The sequence below is a fragment of the Oreochromis niloticus genome, linkage group LG20, assembly GCF_001858045.2.
Source record: "Oreochromis niloticus isolate F11D_XX linkage group LG20, O_niloticus_UMD_NMBU, whole genome shotgun sequence".
In the NCBI taxonomy this organism is placed as follows: domain Eukaryota; kingdom Metazoa; phylum Chordata; class Actinopteri; order Cichliformes; family Cichlidae; genus Oreochromis; species Oreochromis niloticus.
The window spans coordinates 25852662-25869651 of record NC_031984.2 but is presented as its reverse complement, the minus strand read 5'-3'; the positions used below and the strand labels follow the sequence as shown (position 1 = coordinate 25869651).

Here is a 16990-nt window from a genome sequence, read left to right as displayed (position 1 = left end):
TGGAAGCCTTTATGTTCTTTGTGTTTATTGTTAATAGGTGGCAGAGAAAAAGTTTAACACATTCTCTGCACGCTAGAGCTGAAAGTGAGATAAGAGTTTATTCATCCCTGTGGAAATTGTGTGGTTACAGTCGCTCCAAGACAATAAGAGCAGTAACACTGAACAAAATTAAATAACACATTACATAGTTACAAAATATAAGGTGTAGCTGGAATATATATATAAATAGTATGGTTTTAAAATAAAAAAAATAAAAAAGTACTAAATTATATTTTTGGATAACGCAACAGAGGGGAACAAAATGAACCGCCTATCACGCATCAAATAACATTTGACAGTTTAACTTTCATGCAGCTCTTGCGCCTCTGCTAACCTGCACTGGAGCCCACAACACTTTGGATGCTCGGGCACTTCCGGAACTTTCGTAATGGCTTTTTTTTTCCTGTGCAGAGCGCGTGCAGGGACCAACAGGACCGATCCTCCTCTTTCAGTAAGAAACCGATGAATGGGTGAAAGCGGCCAAGCCTGCCCTGCCTCTCATTACCACTTCCCAAATAAAAGCTTTTTTTTTTTTTTTTCTTACTTGAAGGGACTCATCGCAGAGACGGGGACGGAAGGTGAGAGGCACACGCCGGCTTTAATGTCCGCTTTCGAATGTTTTCTTCCTGCTAAAAGCATTTCCCCTCTCCTGTTGGGCTATTTTAGAGCGTCAATTAGGCTCCAGACAATAGAGGAGCATGCTGCACTTGCACCCCCCACCCCTTCTTCGCTTCCTCCTCCTCCTGTCTGCATTGCTGTTGCAGCCCCCCCTTCTGTGTTATGAAACAAGCAAGCACGCTGCTTTCATTTTCGTGTGAATTTTTCTATAGCAGGACTTCGGAAGAAGTAGCCGGCACAGAGATGCAGTCAGTGGGACACATTAAATAAGAAGCGGTTAGGTGTTACTTAACAGTTAGGCTATGAAGGGAGAGCATAAGGAAAGTGACTTATGTAAAGACTTATGTAAAGTGAGGCTTTCTGTTTATTTGGCTGGCGATTAGCACCATCAGCAGCTTCAGCTTTGGTAATCCCGGGATCTTTCACAGCCACTTTTTAAACTTCTCCCACTGCTTTTCTGTTCATTTGTCACACTTGTGCACAGCTTCTACCAAATGACATCACTCCAGGCAGTTTGTAGGACTTTGCACAGCTCCATCTAGAGACGCGAAAGGCTTCCTCAAATATGAACCAGTGAGCATCTGTAAGCACTGGAATATACCAGTTGTCTTAACACGGAAGTTGAAAGTGCATCTGCGCAGAAGTATGGCAATTTATTGAACTGTACCCACATACACCACTGTGCAAAAGTATAGAGGATTTTTAATTTTTTGTTTTCAGGGAGCCACACTTTCTAATTGTTCCTTGAGGAAATAGTTGTCCAGGCTTTCTGAAGGTCTCTCAAAGTTTTCTTGTACCTGACCAGAGGGATGCCATTTAACACCGGGCTATGAAGCATTAAAGCACAACAAAGGATACCTAGCTCACTGGAAGAACTTGTGTTGTGTCTATACATAACGGACAACTTAGCAATTTATTTTGTATTTTAAGGCACTTGGTTACAAGCAGCCTGCTACAAAAACTAGTTCCTTCCATTTCTTTGGTTCAATCTGTGGAAAATGCCAACAACAGCATGGTTTGATAGACATAAACATAGTATTTTTTTACAACAAGGTGATCCCCAAAAAGCAAGTAACTGAAAACGTAACATAGCATGAGGTACAGTGTCTTTAAAGAATCTGTGGAAACTAGACAAGTGGAGGACAAAAGAAGTGGCAGGCCTAAAAAACTATCTACAGCAGATAATCAGTGCCTAAAGGGCATTAAAAAAAAAAAATGCAAGACCTGGCGCATGAACTGTTCACTGAAGCCTCATCAGAAATGGTGTCAGTGGAAGGTTGGCTGTCAAGAAGCCATTCTTAAAGGAAACTGGGAGAAAGGGCTGAGGAATACCAGATTACTCAAGAACTGAACTAGAAATTAACATCCTCAAGGGCTTTGTCGTGGTTTAGAGCTGAATTTCAGCCGGTGGTGTTGGAGATCTTGTTAGAATTATGAACACAGAAAAATACCATCAGATTTGGATCCACCGTGAAACACTATATGAAAATTGTCTGATTGTGCCACAGCTTAATTTTTTCAGCATGATCATTATCCCAAATATGCTGCCAATGCAGTAAAAGCATATCTGGACAAAACAAAAAACCAGAGAACACGTATCAGTCATGGATTGGCCTCCCCAGAGCCTGGACCTGAACATTATTGAAGCAGTGTGGGAACATATTTGACAGAGAACCGAAAAAAAGGGAGGCAACATCAAAAGAAGAGCTTTGAATGTCCTTCAAGAAGCCTGGAGAACTATTCCTGAAGACTACTTAAAGAAATGACAAGAAAGCTGCGAGAAGAAAGAGAGTTCAAGCTGTGTTAAAGCTCATTAGAAGTGCACAAACTCTGGTTTTGCAACCTGAGCTTATCAAAGCCTCTTTACTTTTAAAAAAGGAAAGAGACAATAAATTCTGTCAAGTTCCAGCTGAACAAAGGCAAAACTCTAGCATGTCTGTATAAATCTTAAACACTTCACTAACTGGCTGTCAAGTGTTGTGGTTTTTTGTGTGTTATTTTTTAGTGAAACTTATTGTGCTGCTGGTGGAGATGAGTTTGAAATACCGTTTTGAAGGTTATATCGCGTCTTTTCTTACTTAAGACTGTCTGGAATGATTCAAACTCAAACTGTGATATGATCGGGGGTGGCAAACTCCCAGACTTGTCAAATCTGGCCGTGTGTGTGTTTGTCCAGTTTTGGCCTTTGTTTCCTCTCTCTCTCTCTTGAACAAAATACTGTTTGCAGGCTTGCATACTTCAAACACAGGTCAGGATTAATTAATTACAATTTTAGGGGTTTTTGTTTAGATCCAGATTCTCAGTATAATTTTGAAAGGATGATCTGGGGACGCTCCTGTAGCGCTCTTTTCATCTCTCCAGTCACCCTTACATCACTCGGTCTGTTCCTGCTAATGAGCTCAGCAGGCAGCTTAGTACAAGAACACATCCCTAGAAACAGCGCAGGAGTGATGGGAGCAAGGTGGCTACCGCTGTCCTGCTTGACATTTGTGTACGGTGATGGGGGTTGAGCACCAGATGAGATTTCATCTGCCTGACGATAAAAGGGGAAGAACTGCCCCGCACTAGCATGATAGTTCTGGTGGCGAAGTCGAAAATGCACTTTTAGTTCTCACTTACCAGATGTTTCGAAGCAGTTAGGGTGAGATGTGTTCATGTAGTTAAAAAATAAATAATAAAGAATGGAAGATATTTGTGCACTAAATGTACTATCTGCAGATGAATGTGCCAACAAGGGAATCGGGAAAGAATATCTGTCTTTGAGTTATAGAAGAGGGCATGTGTGTCATGCTCACTGCTTCCCATACTGAGTCCTAAACAGCGGGTGAGTGTTGTAAGTGTCTCTTTGACCTACGCTTCTTGTAAAGACGGGGGGACAAAAACCACAATGAGATAGAAAGTGATGGATGCCGGGCAGGGCGCTCTGACCTGTGTCAGATGCTAATTTTCAGAGTTGAGTGAAACATCACAGCAGGGAGTTTGGATTAACTAGAGATTTGGTTTTACTTTATCTCTCCTTGTGGCCAGAAAATGTAAATCAGCGGAGCAGAAATGGAAAGAGAACGAGTGAAAGAACGACGGAGCTGAGACTCTGAGCTCCGGCACTTCTCATGTTTTAGGAAATTCGTAATACCAAGAGGAGTGGGGTGGATGAGCCAATGTGTCTCTGAGCTACTGTAATAGTTAACCTAACTAAATGTCATTTTTAAATCTTTAATAGAGGAATTGTCAGCAATTTCTCTTTTTTACTGTGACACATCATGATTGATGGAGGAAGTGTGAAATTTTGCAAAAGGCTCATTCTTCTTCTTGTGGCTAATTGAGTGTAAAGAACAGAGGGGCAGATGCAGAGAGGGGCTGCTGTCTAGCTTACAGCAGTGAACATGCTGAGTGTTACTTCTGTCTAAAACTGCATGCGGAAGAGTGGTTTGAAGTCTGTGACTGTTCTCTTTATGTTTGAGCCTAAAAACCTCAGCCAGGGAAGAGAAATGTGGAGACAGGGATGTAACTGATGGCAGCAGCAGAGTGGCTTCTCCCGAATGATGTCGCCCGTCAGAATAAAAAACCCTCAGCATCAGTGGAGTGTAAGAGTAGAGGAAGTCAAAACAGGAGGCAAAGTCTCTTGTTTTCAAGCTGTTGCAGCATCACCTGCTGTATGATCTGCGAGTCCTTGAGCTCCTGTACTGATCATATCATTGAAAGGATATTTATACTCAGTTCTTCACACTGGTTGTAATGGTTTTGAGGGCTCTGTGGTGTGACGAGCATATCGATGCAAAAGCGTGGCGAGTGGCAGCAGTTGTGATGTCACCATTCGTCAGGGTGACCATGCTATCTGCTACAACGATGGCACTTTGCACTTAAAACTTTGAGAGACTTTGTTATACCATCTTTATTTGTGTAACTCAGACTGCTGAAACATTATCTCCAGTATGTGCAGGAAATAGCAGCCAACAGCCAGTCAAAACCAGTCTCAAAACCAGCCCGTACGCCCAGAGTTGGTGTCAGAAGGCAGGACCCAAGTGGTGGAGATGATTGGGGCGCATTATGAGTGTCTGTCTGTATTTGTATGTGTTGTTATGATCGGATTGGTTTAATCAAGTTCACTTTGATCTGCCAGTGAACTAAAGCAATTTCAACATCTCTTCTATTAGGCTGTGGGACAGGAACATTTGAGGTTTAAATGTCTCCACTTTAAAGTTTCAGACTAATGTGCAGCAGTCACATTAGAAATAAATAGCTCTGAGAGGGCACTGCGATAATTCACTCAAATTAAAATGTCAATTTTACTGCTCTGTGCAGTCGATCACCAGATTAAGGATTTTCCTCAATATTAATCTCTTGTATTTGCAACGGTGTTGGGCTTGACTGTTAAAATTTTTATGCTCTTTATAGATTTGTGTCACTGTTTTACTATGATCAGCTGATAATCTCTCCGATTGGAGCCGGTGGCACTCATAGGGATCATTTTGTGCAGGAGAAGAGTCATATGATGCTTGAAAGGGCGCCTTCATGTGGGCGCGCACAGAGCCTGAAGCGGACAGTCCAGCTTAATAGAGAAAGCTGATAACCACCATCGTGATACCCGTTATTTCCAGCTGGAGTTTTGGGTTTTGTTGAGTCAGCTAATGCAGAGAAAGCCTGGCTGTGTTGAATTTCCTTCGTAGGATACCCTTCAGGCCTTTACACATTCAGTGGGGAATTAATTTGAAGCCCTGCCTTCATGTTCCTTATGAGTCTGATATTTCTCATTTTCAAAATTCGATGTCATGTTTTGATTTATTACACTGTGTCTTGTCTAACAGTATAATTGCAGCTGCGTGTGGGCTGTTAGCTGTAGCAAGGTAAACAGTTGAGCATAGGGGTTTGTCTCCTGACTGCTTTTTCCTTTAATGGAAAGTTACTACCGAGCCTGTCTTGTGGAAAAATCCTACACACCCCTGAGATGATCCCTTCAGGGCCTCATCCTACTAAACTTTTAATGATTGAACATCTTCTTTCTGAGCACCTGCTCAGTTGTAAGTTTTACTCCCAGAGTCAAGGGTTGTATTGATGACTGCAAGTCTGCTGTGATGTATCAGATTTTCAGTGCTAGATATCCGAGAGGATAGAGTCTGTTCAGATCTCTGAGTTTTCATCGGCCACTTTTTCCTTTCTTTTCAGCGACACACTGTGAACTCGTTGGAAGTGGTCTCAGTTTGTATCTCAGTGTTTGTAAACTACATTTAAATAATGTTGAAGCTATGCACTGCAGGATTTCTGTCACAGTTATTAGAGTTCATTCATTTATTTTGTGACTAATATTTTGTGACATTTTCAGATTACAAATTATTGTAATAATCCCTGAAAGGAAATTGTTTTGCAGCAGTTGCTCAAATGTCAAATTTCTTAAACTGTACAGGATGAAAAATCACAAATAGTTGCTTGGTTTGCAGAGGAAAAGCTGGAATAACTGAAACATTTTTAAATTATATTTGTCGTTGGGATCATGAACCCCAGCCACACAGGCCTGGAGAATGATCAGCGACCATCTCTGCATCCAGGGGTTGCTGGAAGTTAGTTGAAATGAGACATAAAGAGAATGCTGCTCCCAAAACCTCCTTGCAATTGCTTTGTTTGCTAGCAGTCACCCATAGTTTGTGTGGAAGTCTCCGACTGGTCTGTACACTTTATCTCTCATGACCAGATGTTCACGAGTGGTCACTATAGGTCTGTGTGACTGCAGTCTATGATGCTACAGTGACCCACAGGGGTTAAAAATTTACTCTCCGTTAAGTCTCTCCTTCACTAATCCATGAATTCTTGTACATATGCAAATATAAACTACATAGCTTACTAAAGCAAACAATCTTGAGATATGAGAATTTCAAACATTTTGGTCAGATGTGGTTCAGCTTAGGATCCGCAGTATTGCAGTGTCTATGACAGCCAACCCTCTTCAGTGTGTTTATTAGTACAGCTATACTTGTGCATCTTCCACTTAACCCAGTGGTAAAGGTTGAATTCGTTTGCAGGATGTTGAAGATTCCTAGAGACCCGATACATCTTCACTGCGTGGGTGTGTGGCAGTCCAGAGAACAGTGTTTGTTAGCATTGTTTTTATGTTTGATCTGTGACCTCTGATAAGCAAGCTCTCTCTTCTCTCCTCTCAGTTTTTTTTCTTTGTGCATGTCTCTGCGTGTGCAGTGGTTATGATACCTGCCTGTGTAAATGCACCTGTTTATTGTTGACATTAGTCATTTGTTGTCCAGTATCCATAGCTACACCTGCTGCTTGTCTATCATCTTGTTTACTTTCTTCTCTGTGTTCGATCTAAATTACAGCACTGTGTGTGTGCATAGCTAGATGCTTGGATTCCTGTTTGAACATGATTGTAGGTCAACATGTGGTTTGAGGGTTGCTTTTTGTAGCCAAGATTAGGAAACTGTCTTAAAATGTGAAACTTTCAAACACTGTGAATTGTAGGCCTACTGGAACAAAAGGAATACACAAACATACACTGACAAGCCTTTTATTAGATACACTTATTCAGCTACTTGTTAATAGAAGCAACTGAATAAGTGTGTCCATATGACAAGATCTCAGTCCGATAGAGCACCTTTGGGATGTAGTGGAGCGTTTCATCATGGATGTATAGTGACAAATCAACTGTGTGATGCTATCATGGACTGGCATGCATCTTTGAGAAATGTTCCAGGGCCTTGAATCTGAGTCATGAAGAATGAACACAGTTCTGAAGGCAAAAGGGGGTGCAACCCAGACTGTGTGATAATTTAGTACCAGCAGTTCTTATAAAAGAAAAAAGAAAGTAATAGTAACTATTGTCTGCTTCATGATTTAGCACTTTCTCTGCTAATTGTTTTTTTCCCCCCATTGGTTGTGTGTTGTTTGAATAACATAAGGTGGATGAGAAAATATGATTGGATTTCTTTTAATAAACATTTGTTGGCTTGCCAGCATGGCTTTAAAAGATTACGCCTTAAAGTTGCAGACAATATAAAAGATGGATGTAGCGACTGTGGCATAACCTGTTGGTTTCTGAAGACCTGCTTTCAAACGTCTTGCTGAGCGTTGCCACTGTTGTCATCTTGGTTGAAAAAAAAAAAATGCATGTGACAAGGAAGGATTTAGGTATGAAACCGTAGACTCATTGGCTAAAGAGTTGTCAATTACAAGTGGTTAACCAATGAGTGTGCAGTTTCTACCAGAGATAATCCACCATTTTGAATTTTGGACGTTGGCGTTGGAGTGATGTCACTCCTGGGTTGACGATGTTCCTGTAGTAAAGTTCTACAGGATATCGACCCGCAGCAAGTGATAGGCGACCACCCTCACCCCGCAGCTGGTTGTGGTAGATGGTTGACTCTACCTAGCAGCCTAGTTCTTCCTTTTAACAGGAAGAGGTGTCTTCCTGTTAAAAGGGAGTTTTTCCTTTCAATTGTCACCAGGTGCTTGCACAGAGGGGGCTGTGTGTTTATCAGGGTTTTCTCTGTATTGCTGGAGGGTCCTTACTTTACAATATAACATGTCTTGTGGCAACTGTTGTTGTGATTTGGGGCTATATAAATAAAACTGAATTAGATATAATACAGGTCTTCAGGCCCTTCCACATTGGAGTGGTTTCTGTGACGCAGAGACTCTGATTGCTGTTAAGGTTCTGAGTCATCTTAACATCTTGATTGCTACAAACACATTTAAATGTGTTTCACACACATCGATAGAATCTTAGCTAAATATCATTACAGAAACTATTTCCAATCATACATGTTTTTGCACAATGAAGAAAAAAGTGATTTTCTTCTTCATGTTGTCACCTTTTCCCTTTTCTGGACTTTGGTCTCCAGTTTTGTTTAGTTTTTTTCATGCTGAAGCTATCATGGTTTGTTCCAGCAGTTTTTGAGTTGCCTTGTGCTGAGTGCCTTATAGGTAGTACAGATAACCTAAACAGAAGAGACCCGTCCCTTCTAGTGTCCGCACATGAACCTTAAACAAACCCGGTGAACCCACTAAATCCTTCCTTATTGGCTGAAGCACAGCCAGCTATATCCAATTGGATATCATTGTGGCCTGCTGATATGTGATACCTCCCATGCTGCTCCTCAACCCTTTACCATTTTAAGTGCCTGGACCTTGGTCATGAGAATATTGATTAAACTTGAAAATTTGTACATCATTTGCTGGTGACAATAGTATGGAAATAATTACAATATTTGTACTTAAATACTCTCCAGCATAAATGAAAAGATTTTCCATGCTCATTGTTTCAATTCTAAGAGCTCTTTAATGAAATATGTATGATCATATGTGGGTGTAGTCTGTTTTTTTTTTTTTTTTTCTTGTTTTCTTTGCTGCAATGCAAGAGATCAGGTGGGCAGGCATTAGATGTGAGTAACATTTGGGATTGGCCCAAAGGTTTAAAAATAGTCAGTGAAGCAAGCCTGTGCAGATCAGCATTGTTCCATTGATCCAGGTCACTAATTTGTGAGTGTGACCTCGAAGCTAAAGAATTAAAATGAGGCTAATCCTGGACAAACTTGTACATGTTGTGGGTATTTATAGGCTCAAAGACAGAATTAGAAAAATGGTTGCTGTGTGTGGAGGTTCAGATTAAACCAAGCAGGGTTCACTTGTTAATGAAAAAATACTGTTAGTTTTTACTGACTGAAAACATTTCTTTTTATTAATAGTACCTGCATTAACACTATAATATGAAATTTAGTGTGTACTGCATTGAATTTTGCAGTACTGTGCAAAAGTCTTAAGCCACTGTGTCCTATCATTTTTTTCACCTGAAAATAGGAACTAGGTGGAGTGATTTATTGAACCATGTCCAAACAAAGGGCAAAAGCAGAGTTTTTACAGTTCTAATGAGCCTGGAGTTGATATTTGATATGACCGCCTTTGTTCTTCCACATAGTCTGAACACTCTTAAGCTTTCTTGTATTTTATTTAATATGTCCAGGAATAATTTTTCAGGCTTCTTGAAAGACATTCAAAGCTCTTCTTTGGATGTTGGCTTCCTTTTGTCCTGTTCTCTGGCAAGATGATCCCACACTGCTTCAATAATGTTGAGGTCTGGATTCTGTGGAGGCCAATCCCTGACTGATGGTGTTCGACTGTGAGTTTTTCTATCCAGATATGCTTTTACTGCTCTTACGTTCCAGATGGTATTGCATGGTGGATCAAAATCTGATGGTATTTTCTGTGTTCATAATTCTATCAGTTTTGACAAGATTTCTTGTCACTGACTGAAATGCAGCCCCAAACCATGACAGAGCCTCTGTTGATGGTTGTAGACACACTTTGTTGCACACTTCTCTTAACCAGCTTCTTTATGTTTGGATTCATCTCTCCATAAAACCTGTTATCACTGATTTTTTTTTTTTTTCAGTCCAGTTCTTGTGTAATTTGGCATACCTCAGCATTTTCTCCCAATTTCATTGAAGAAACTGGGAGAATTGAAGAGCCAGACGCATGTCTTGGGTCCTGTGCAATGTCTGCTGAATTTTTCTCCATTGCTTTTGAGGGCATGACATATTGTTCATCTGCTGTCAGGCCTGCCACTTCTTCTTTTGTCTTCCATTTGTCCAGTTTCAACAGGTTCTTTAAGGACACACTGCATACTATGCCACATTTTCAGCAATTAGCTCTTTGGGAATTACTGTGTACTATTTTTACATCTGTCAAACTGTGTTATCTTTGGCATTTTATGCAGACTGAACAAAACGAAATGGCAACAAATTATGTTTTTTCTTTGATTATTATCAAATGCTACTAGTAACAAAGCCCTTAAGATACTATTTAAATTTGGTTCTTTGCTAGGTTGCCTGTTATGTGTAGACACAGAACTGTTTCATCCCTTGATTTGGGGGCTTTTTAATGCTTGAAGTAGCTTGGAAAACTTTGAAAGTCCTTCAGAAAGCCTGGAGAACTGTTCCCCAAGACCACAGAAATAATCCAAGAAAATCTGGCTCTTTAGAAGAAAAATGGGGGATGGCTCAAAACTTTTGCACAGTCCTGTAATTAGCATGTGTTTTGGCAACACAGCCATATAATGCATAGCTGTGTCTGGTGATGATGACGCTAGCATAGAAAGTCAAAGGGTCACCAAATAGATTTCCAAATGAAGACATAAATCGCAGCCTAACTGTGAAGCCACTGGAAAATGCTGAGGCTCACCCCAGTACATCCTCTAAACAGAGCATCCATAATGATCACTTTACAGAATAACATACTCTATTTATAAAAGCTATCTGCACTGACATACATTGGGTAGAAAGAACTTTGTGTGTGTGTGTGTGTGTGTGTGTGTGTGTGTGTGTGTTTGAACTATGTGTCATCTTGTTTTGGATGAAAGCAACTTGACTAGATTGGTAAACCCCCTGCCTCCCTCCCCAACACAGCCACCACCAGGTTTCAGTATTGTGTAATTCTGTTACACAAGCAAGGGGTTGTGATGCAGATCTTCTAAGTCTGTAAGCCACTTCAATATAAAAGGAAGGTGTTATACAATATCCATTTTCAGAGCTGTGAACCGAAGCGTTGGTGGTCTGATTATTCTTGCAAATGACCTGCATTTGGGGAATGTGCGGTGCACGGTCAGCTGACATCAGGGCAGTGCGTCATCAGTGTGTTGGCCTGTGAGTTTTTCAAAGGAGGAAACTGATCTGTTGTTAGAAACGCTTCAGTCTTTTGTGTTCCTTTTCTTTGAAACACATGTGATGGGGAGGTACAAGTGAACAGCTTTACAAAAGCCAGTGTCAGCCCTCTCTAATTTAAGTTATTAAATGAAGAGCTTAAATACAAGTTTTTTTATGGGAAGGTTTGACTCTATGTAATTCATGTTACCATTCCCCCCTCCTTCCCTCTTTAAAATCTGCATCGAGCTTCCTGCAGGGCTTATAATGAGGGCCTAGTACACACTGTTCAACACTGCTGACGTCTGAAACCAGGGTGCAATATCACTGCGTTTATGTGTGAGCTCTTGTTACATCCTTTTTTTGCGTGTGAAACCAGTTTGAGTGTGAGAGTCCTCATCACATTTAGAGCACATTTTGGAGGGTTAATATTAGATTTGGGCTAAGATTACACTGGAAAATAAATGTGTCAGTGAAGGGCCTTAGTATAGAGTACAAAAGTGTGTGTGTGTGTGTGTGTGTGAGAGAGAGAGAGTTTGTGTGTGAAGTTTAATAAGAAAATGTGATTTTTCATGCTTACGAGTTCTGTGAAAGAGAGGGATGGAGAAATTAGTTGCGTGTGTGTACAATGTCTTGCATCTTGGCATACATCTTGTATAACTTTATTTTTTCTTCTAAGCTGAACAGTGGCATTATTAGCCAGATCTTATGTAAGCCAGCTTATGCAAGCAGCTGTCTTCTCACTGCCCCCCTCCTTATCATTTTAACTTTACTCTTGCAGGCGCGCGCTCTCAGGGGATTTCAACGGCTAATTACACGATGTCTCAGGGTATGTAGGAAAGCATTCTGTACTTTAAACAAGCCTGAGTAAGTAGCATTTTTGTTTTGGAATACACTTGTACTGTTTAACCACAGTGTCTTACAGATGGCTATAGACACTCGCCAGTGTACATCTATCCTGCCCTCCTCTAAATATACTGATGATGATTTGAACCAGAAATTTCATATCTGGATTTATCACTACAGGTTTTTTTGTTCCAGTCCAGTTTTTGCATCATTTTGCATACCTATACTGTTCATCTGGCCTGATTCTTTCTCTTTTGTCCTCTGTCTATTCAAAGTCTTTACTTTTTTTTTTAGTAAATACTTGACACTATACCAGGATATGTTGTTTTAAGCTGTTTGGAAAATGCCTTGTTGGTGTAAAAATGCACAACGTCAAGTTGTGTTATCTTTGGCTTTTGTCTGATTCAACCAAAGAAATAGGAAAGAATTATAGAAAATTATGATAGTTTTCTAGTAGCAAAGTGGCTAAATTTAAAAAAGATGGTTTGTTGCTAAGCTGTCTGTTATGTGCAGACACAGCACTGGTTCATCCCTTGACTTAGGTGCCTTTTTCATGCTTGAATGATTGATAGCTCAGTGTCAATTGGCCTAACAAAAAAAAAAAACATCCATCCATCCATTCGCTTCCGCTTATCCTTTTCAGGGTCGCAGGGGTGCTGGAACCTATCCCAGCTGTCATAGGGCGAGAGGCAGGGTACACCCTGGACAGGTCGCCAGTCTGTTGCAGGGCTAACACACAGAGACAGACAACCATTTGCACTCACATTCACTCCTGCATTCACACCTATGGGCAATTTAGATTAATCAATTAACCTATCCCCACAAACTGCATGTCTTTGGACGGTGGGAGGAAGCCGGAGTATCCTCATACCAGCACCGTGCAGCACGGTGGCACGGTGGTTAGCGCTGTTGCCGCACAACAAGAAGGCCGGGGTCTTTCTGTGTGGAGTTTGCATGTTCTCGCAAAAAACAACAAAAAACCCCCCAAAAACCCATTCCTCTGAAAATGATGAGGTACAATGACTGGACTGTAAATTAGTGAAAAAGCAGCCAATGTCCAAAGAAAAACTCTAAAAGTTCTTCAGAACTGCTGATCAAAACCACTTCAAAATATTTTGGCTTCTTGGGAGCAAAATATAAGGAAATGACTTGGTCGTTAACATTTTTGCACAGTTCTATATGCTAAAATATTTAAAAAATGTATTTACTTATTTATTTGCTTGTGTTTTTAATTATTTTTGCTTATATCTGTTACATGAAGACAGAGCAAGGCTTAGAGGTATTTAAGTCCAGAGTTTCTATGTGATTTTTTTTCACACCCACAACAGCATAATACTGGGAAATTCAAAATGCCCATCATTCACACATTTATTATGTTTCAAAAAGTAGCATATAAAGATTCAAAATATCATGTCATGTTTGACCTCTGACCTCTCATTGAAGGTCAATAGATTGATCTGAAGGTCAAAGTGATAATAATGGTATAGTATGTGTTTGGAAGTAGTGCAAAGCAAAAGACTTCGTCTGAATAGAGACTGTATGCAAGTGGCCTGAGTGACGGGGGTTTCTCAGACCATGGCTCAACTTGGTGAGGTGAGTGGGCAGGGGTTGAGTGTGGGGGGGACAGTCTGCATGGCCCAAGGGAAGAAGCTGTTTGTGAGTCTGCAGTTGTAGGACCTGATTGATCTGAGGCGCCGGCCAGAGGGCAGCAGGTCAAACAGGTGGTGAACGGGGTGCTGAGACAGGAGGCTCTGGCGATTGCCTCCAGGGGTGGCAGAGGGCAGCAAGTGATTGTTTTGGGGGGGGGGCAGTGTTAATTACCCTTTGACTAGCCTTCCTGTTCTCAGTTGCGGACCCTGCGGACCAAGACCAGCGGCAGCTTCTAGTTCATATTAATCCAGGTTGAGCTCCTCTGCGATTTTCAGGCTGCTGTCGGGTGTTGGAGAGCTCTGGCATTTGTAGTTGGTGAGGGCTTTGATGCCTCTCCACAGCTGGTGGGGGTTGTTGACTGTGAGGAAGCTCTCTGTGCTCCTCCTTGGCCTGTTCAAAGCCCCTCCTCAGGTTGACTCTAGCAGTGCTGTCGCTCAGCCTGAAGGCTGAGTTACGACTCCTGATCAGAGCCTGTACCTCACTTGTCATCCAGTTTTTTTTCAGTTATGAAAAACCCTGATGGTTTTGGTCACTGTCACATTCTCTACACAGCACTTAATGTAGAAAAGGACACACTGAGTTAAGGTCTACAGGTTCTCCAGGTTTTCCAGGGCATTCGGGCGGACATGCACCAATGGTGCGCATCCTGCGCACCATTGGTGCGTGTACAGCTGGTGAACCAGTCGACCATTCCAAAAGTGCCTTTATGCCCACTACCATTAATGGAGGTCCCATTTGAGCACATTGGCATAGACCTCATCGAGCCATTTCACTGGAGTTCACGGGGATATCGCTTTGTATTACTTTTAACTGTTTATGCAACACAATATCCCGAAGCAGTGCCGCTGCGCACAATTTCCAAAAAGAGTGTGACACAGGTGGTGTTTCAGGTCATCTCCTGAGCCAAAAGAGATGCTGACTGATCAGGGCACATAAGTTCATGTCTCCCACACTAAAAGAGCTATACGAATTACTGGGCATTAAATCTGTTTGACTCGTCTACCACCCTCAGACTGACAGGACGATGGAGCAGCTGAATAAGACTTTAAAGTCCATGATTCGGAAGTTCATTCATGAGGATGGATGCAATTGGGATCGCTGTTAAGGCCCTAAGTTGTTTGCAGAGTGGGAGGTGCCTCAGGCCTCCATGGGGTTTTCTCTGGGATTTGAATTAGGCAGAAAGCCGCTTGGGGGTGTTGGACCTGATTAAAGAAAACTGGGAGAAAGGTCCAAGCCCAGCTAAAAATGAAATTCAATATGTTTTGGACCTAACAGCAAAGCTGCACACATTTGGGACGTTATGAGGGGAAAATTTGCATGAGCTCCTGGCACAGTTAGACACAATTCGCTTTTTCACGACACTGGATTTAACCAAGGGCTACTGGCAGATTCCCTTGTCTGCAGAGTCAAAGGAAAAAACGTGTTTCTCCACTCCGTACGGTTTTTACCAATTTGTCATACTTCCATTTGCCTTGTTCAGAGCCCCAGCCACCTTCCAGCACCTGATGACCAGGTGCTGCATCTTACGCGCTGCTTACGCTGGCGCCTACTTGAATCACATCATCATCCACCTTAACACCTGGCTGAAGCATGTGCAGCAGGTGGCCACAGTCCCAGAGTCCCTGACGCAGCGGCGGCTCACGGCAAACCTGAAGAATTATACGGTTGCACAGAGGGAGGTACAGTATCTGGGGTACCACTTGGGAGGTGGGCAGGTGTGTCTACAGGTGGATAAAACAGCAGCCATCGCATCCTGGGCACATTCCAAGACCAAAACGGAGGTGAGGCGGTTCTTCGGGGCTGGCTCGTTCCTACTGCCGGTCCATGCCCGGCTTTACAGATCTGACCGACCCCTTGGCTGATCTCACCTGAAAGGGTGCCCCAATCTGGTCCAGTGGACGGAGCAAGGCCAGATGGTGTTCGTCCAGGTTACACACAGCACAGTAGAGAAAGAGTGCCTGGCCATCCGGTGGGCGGTCGACACTCTTCCTTATTACCTCCTGGTCTGCCCTTTCACCCTCTGTTCGGATCATGCCCTGCTGCTGTGGCTCCATCGCACGAAGGATGCCAACATCCGGATCACCTGGTGATATCAGACTCTCCAGCCTTTTAATTTCTAGGTGGTCCATAGGCCAGGGGTGCAGGTGGCTGTAGTGGATTTTCTCTCCCGGCAGGGTAGGCTACGCCAGATGGCTCCCTGGTCTAAGTCAGGCGATGGGGGTTTGTGGCAGGGTGTGGTTTGTGGCTCAGCTGCAGGGGAGGAGTGGAGCAGTGGGTTCAGGGTGTGTTGTCAGGGGAGGCTGACTCATACAGCTGACCCCCATGATCTGATCATGTCTCCCCATTTTAATATGTCGCTGGGACCAGATGACAGAACTGTGCGTGGCATGAAACGGGAGGAGGACAGCTGGAAAGCTGTTGCAAAGACAGTCTGAAATAAAAACAGTCAGCATACAATGCTATGTGCGTGGGTACTTTATCACAAGAACAAAGAGAAAAAAATGAATACATGCAAAACATAATATATATATATATTTTTTTATGAAACACAGCCTAGAGAGTGAGCTCCCTTGTTGGAGTGCTTCTTTTTATTTTTGCAACCTTCAAGATAAGTTATATTAAATGTCCAAAAAATCAAATTTTAATTTTTTTTAAAACATCAAATGTGATGTAAGGCTTTTTAAAAATAAGTATGAAAATAACTTCACCAAAAAAAAAAAATGTGTAAGATAATAATATCTTTTAATAACAACTGCATTGGTTCCACGTCTTTGTTGTAATCTCATGTCAGTCCAGACCATAGTGTTGTTCGGGGGGGTTGTTTTGTTTTTTAGCAAGAGAAATTTAGGTTACTTCATCCCCTCCCCTGTGGTCATGGGGGTGGTGTTTGTAGGACATTAGACAGACTGCTCCCCTCCCCCTGCCTCTCCAGCCAGGACCCCGTCTTTGTTCATCTACACCGTCGCTCTGTATCTTTTATTTGTTTTTTCGGTGCTTTTCATATTTTCCCATTAAGAGCGTCCTCTTCCCATATTCACAGAATTTAGATTACCTCTCGCTCTGTTAGGCCAAAAGTAATGCTGTCCTACACAAAGCCTTATCGGCTGAATCATACGTCCTTGGAACCCCTCCTTGGCCTGCTGTTTGAGGTTACGTAAGGTAGAATTGTGCAGAAAGAGGAACACAAATGGCTTTTCTTT

At 42.1% G+C, this 16990-nt stretch overlaps 1 protein-coding gene across 2 annotated transcripts in view; it reads left to right on the top strand.

Moving 5' to 3' along the window:
• Positions 1–204: 204 nt before the first annotated feature.
• LOC100705676 (helicase ARIP4) overlaps positions 205–16990 on the top strand; it is a 74520-nt gene continuing 57734 nt past the window's right edge. The window contains exons 1-2 of one of the 2 annotated variants that reach the window (XM_013271126.3): positions 205–617; positions 12076–12123. The gene's annotated coding sequence lies outside the window, so the exon portion shown is untranslated. The remainder of the gene's footprint in view (positions 618–12075; positions 12124–16990) is intronic. The other variant, XM_013271127.3, reaches the window with a different exon arrangement.